This window comes from Gadus morhua, unplaced genomic scaffold, assembly GCF_902167405.1.
Source record: "Gadus morhua unplaced genomic scaffold, gadMor3.0, whole genome shotgun sequence".
Classification (NCBI taxonomy): Eukaryota; Metazoa; Chordata; class Actinopteri; order Gadiformes; family Gadidae; genus Gadus; species Gadus morhua.
In genome coordinates, this window is record NW_021964147.1 from 121,895 (window position 1) to 125,781 (window position 3,887).

Genomic DNA, 3,887 nt, shown 5'->3' on the forward strand with positions numbered 1-3,887 from the left:
ATAAAGTTAGCCTTACATAACAAACAAAACCTGGTCTAGTCTATCCTTTAACCCAACTGCTCCACCTGAACCAGAGACCTCGTGTTGCCAGCCAGTGGGGTGCATGAGCGCGCTATAAGAGCGGCGTTCATTGAACGCCCTCATATATTTTGTGAACGTTGAACGACGCTCACGCACTGTTTACCGGCTCCTGTGGATTAACTGCAATAGGCATGGTGCCAGCATGGCCTCTTAAAACAATAATGACAACGGAGCTACCGCTGAAGCCAGTGGTGCATATGAATATTTTAAAGAGTTTTATGTACAAACAAGTACAGATTTGAACGGTAAAAGTCTGAACGTCTGAACAAATTTAGATGTATGACAGATTGATGAGCAACGTTTGCTACAGTCCACTGGGTAGGCTGGTGGACTGATCTATCCAGCACACATCTAGGTGGACACGCCCACCTGTGATGTCAGAAGCTGCACATTTTCAAACGGCTTGCAACGGCTAATCACACTCACACCTGGTGGCATTATATGTCCCCTTTAAACAGTATTTTGGGTCATTTTCATTGGGTGATGAAATTAAATGTGAGTCCACAACATCAGATGAGGTTTGGGGTGGTGTGGTGAGCTAAAGACAGTTAGCTTCGGCCAAAGTTAGCATAAACTCGGCTGGTACCGCTACGCTAGCTCCCACTAACCCTGTTGGAATTAAACAAATTTCAGCTTCGAAATTAGTATTGGGAATATGTAGACAAGGAATTGTGTGCAAACTGTACACAATACTATTTTTTTAAATGGACAACCCACACATATAAACAGAAGGAATGGAAAATAAATGTTAAACCTTTGATTGTCAGCACCTCTGTCTGGGCTTAGTGACTCTGTGGCCTCCTGCTGGTTATTCTGTGTTTTGTCCACCATGCGTCTATTGTTGTTGTGCTCATGACTCCGCCTCTCACCTCTACATCCTGCCGTTGTCAGTTTCCCACCCTTTTTCCTGCTCACCTGTTCCTCATTGTGTGTTAACTACTCAGCCTATATATCCTGGGCTGTCAGTGCCATCTTGTCAGATTGATCTTACGTTTGGTCTTGGCTTACCTAGTCAGTTCCAAAGGCCCTGTAGTCTGCCTGCCTGGCTCCTGCCAGCCTGGATCCTGCCTGTTTTTGGACTTTGCCTGCGGTTCTGCCCTCTGCCTGCTCCCTGACTTCTCTTCAGAAGGTGACATGTCTTTTCTTCCTTTGTTTGGATTGTTTTCTTGTCTTAGTCTACAGCGTCCTTGTGCCCTTTTTGTGTTTTTGCTATCTTCCCGTGAGACCGGACTTTAGTTTCCAGGTCCCTTGTCACAAACAGACTACAAGCTAAGACGCAATGTTCAACCCTTTATTAGTGTGCTCTCATCAAAGGATACCCCAACAAACAGCCCTCTCTGACTCCACTTCATCACAAACAATAGTATGTAACTAACAATGTCGACTGTCACATGAAAGAAGGCCATGTAATGCTAATCCCAGCACCCCAAATGCTTCCTGAACAACTCAAGGAAAGTAGTAAAAAAGAAGTACAGGAATTACTTAAAAAAAATAATATCCTCATCGTCATCGTCATCGGCTTATCCGGGGTCGGGTCGCGGGGGGAGCAGCTCAAGCTAAAATAATATCCATTAAATGTAAATAAGAAATCATCATTGAAATACAGTGCAGTAAATTGGCAGATATTATCATTAAAGGTTTTGCATCTGTTATTTTACATTTTATTCCCTAAATGATTACGGTCAAAAGCCTTCAAAAAAGTGATGTTACTAAAAGTTTAGCAGAAAAACAACAAGAAAAGATACTTGCATGGGTGAAATATGTACCTGTCATCGTTTACAAAATAGTTCGTAACGTTGTAAAAAAATATCATAAAGAAAATATCATCTTCCTTGGCGGTCGCCCAAGAGAGGTGGAGCTTGGACCCAAGCCAACGTTACCTATCATATCCCAGGACGCCTCACAGAGCACACCTCACACTATTTATTAACCCCTCGCTTGTCTTTGCTCCGTGAGCCACATATAGAAGAATAATGTGAGGATTGATCAAAAAATGATGTTAAACGCATCACTCCTCTTCTCCAGTCAAAGCTGGCATCAGGAAGGAATCAGACTGGTGTATTTCCTCCTCTAGTTTCTGAGTTTGAATCATCAGATTCACTTTCATGTTGATCCCGAATTTCTCGAACTGCATTGCGGTCTCCTGTAATGTCATTCCCCTTCAATAGTGAATCACGGTCGATGGGAAACTTGGGTCTAACAGCGATATTAAAGAATCCTGCTACGATCTTTGGGCAGTGTTTGGACTGGACCCATCTCAATGTCTAGCTGTCCAGAACCAGACCGGTAGGCGCGGGCATCCAGACTCTGGTCATCATCAAGACCATCCATAGTTACATCAGGGGTAGTTGTTCTTGAAGTGTGTTCTTGTTGGTCCCCGGTTGGTGCAGGAGATTCACTGGACATTAGTGGTGTAGTTTCTGGAAGAGAAGGCAGCAGAGAGAGTCAGGACATACAGCCAGCCTCCACATGCAGCAACACTCACTGAAGACTGAAGCCCAGTGGAGCAGCTCTGCAGCTGGGTACTCTCAGGTGGAGATGAGGACACAACCAGACACAGTACCACCACCCCACACAACCAGGGACTCAAACACAAACACCCAACACAACTAGAGACTCAACCAGATACACAACCACCCCCCAAAACCAGTAACACAACCAACCCACACAACCACACACAAAAAACAAGACACACACAATGAGCATGTTTATAGATAAAGGTTGACCAGTAGTGTTCAATTAGACAAGTGAAAAAAGGTCCGTGTTGATGGGATTAAGTTGCACTCTAATATAGTCTTATATATTCCCTCGTATCTATTGGTCGATAAAACATTTCAGAGGTACAGGGTGAACTGATTAGTTAATATTGTCATTATTTATATAACTGAAGCTTTAACATAATTAACACAACTCACCTTCAGCAGGCTGTGTTTCACTGGAGGGAGCTGGAGGGATGGATGTCTCTAGACCTGCAGGCTGTGTTTCACTGGAGGGAGCTGGAGGGATGGATGTCTCTAGACCTGCAGGCTGTGTTTCACTGGAGGGAGCTGGAGGGATGGATGTCTCTAGACCTGCAGGCTGTGTTTCACTGGAGGGAGCTGGAGGGATGGATGTCTCTAGACCTGCAGGCTGTGTTTCACTGGAGGGAGCTGGAGGGATGGATGCAGTGCCGCCGCTCCCATAACGCGCACTACACGCTGCGCGTCCCCCCGCAAAAAAAAAAAAAAAAAAAAAAAGAAATTCTTGTATACTTCTGGTCTTAGGTTTGTATTTATGGATATCTATTTAATTTAAAAGATTTTGGACATTCCAATACTTGTGTGTACTGTATGTATGTTTTGGCTGTTCTGTGAACTGTGTTTACAAAGTAGATTTAACTTTTGCGTTTTAATAAAATGTTAAACTGGCAGAAACCAATTCTTTTTTTCGGGGGGGGGGGGGGGGGGGGGGGGAGTATTAGTATGTACTAATAATACATACTAGTTTAATGGAACTATGATACATATGTTAGTTGAATGTAACCATGATACGTGTAAGAGTTTAATGTAATATGATAAATGTAAGTTTAATGTCACCATGATGCATGATAAGAGTTTAATGTAACGTGATACATAAAAGAGATGAATGTAACGCTTACCGATCATGACCATTAATAATGGCACTAAACATAAGCTTCCTATCCTCAAAAAAAAACGTAGCACATCTGGAGTACATGTAGAATCAGTTGAATTAGTTCCTGGTTGTATCTGCATCCAAAAATCACATCTGAAACTAGAAGGACAAAAACAGGTTTAGTTCTAAGAGTA

At 43.0% G+C, this 3,887-nt stretch overlaps 1 long non-coding RNA gene across 1 annotated transcript; it reads right to left on the minus strand.

Annotated features, from left to right (window-relative positions):
- Positions 1-2,219: 2,219 nt before the first annotated feature.
- LOC115539284 (uncharacterized) lies at positions 2,220-3,058 on the minus strand. Its single transcript, XR_003975805.1, has 2 exons — positions 2,997-3,058; positions 2,220-2,501 (listed from the first exon to the last, which is right to left on the minus strand). It is a non-coding gene; the product is annotated as an uncharacterized LOC115539284 (long non-coding RNA).
- Between the last annotated feature and the right edge of the window lie 829 nt (positions 3,059-3,887).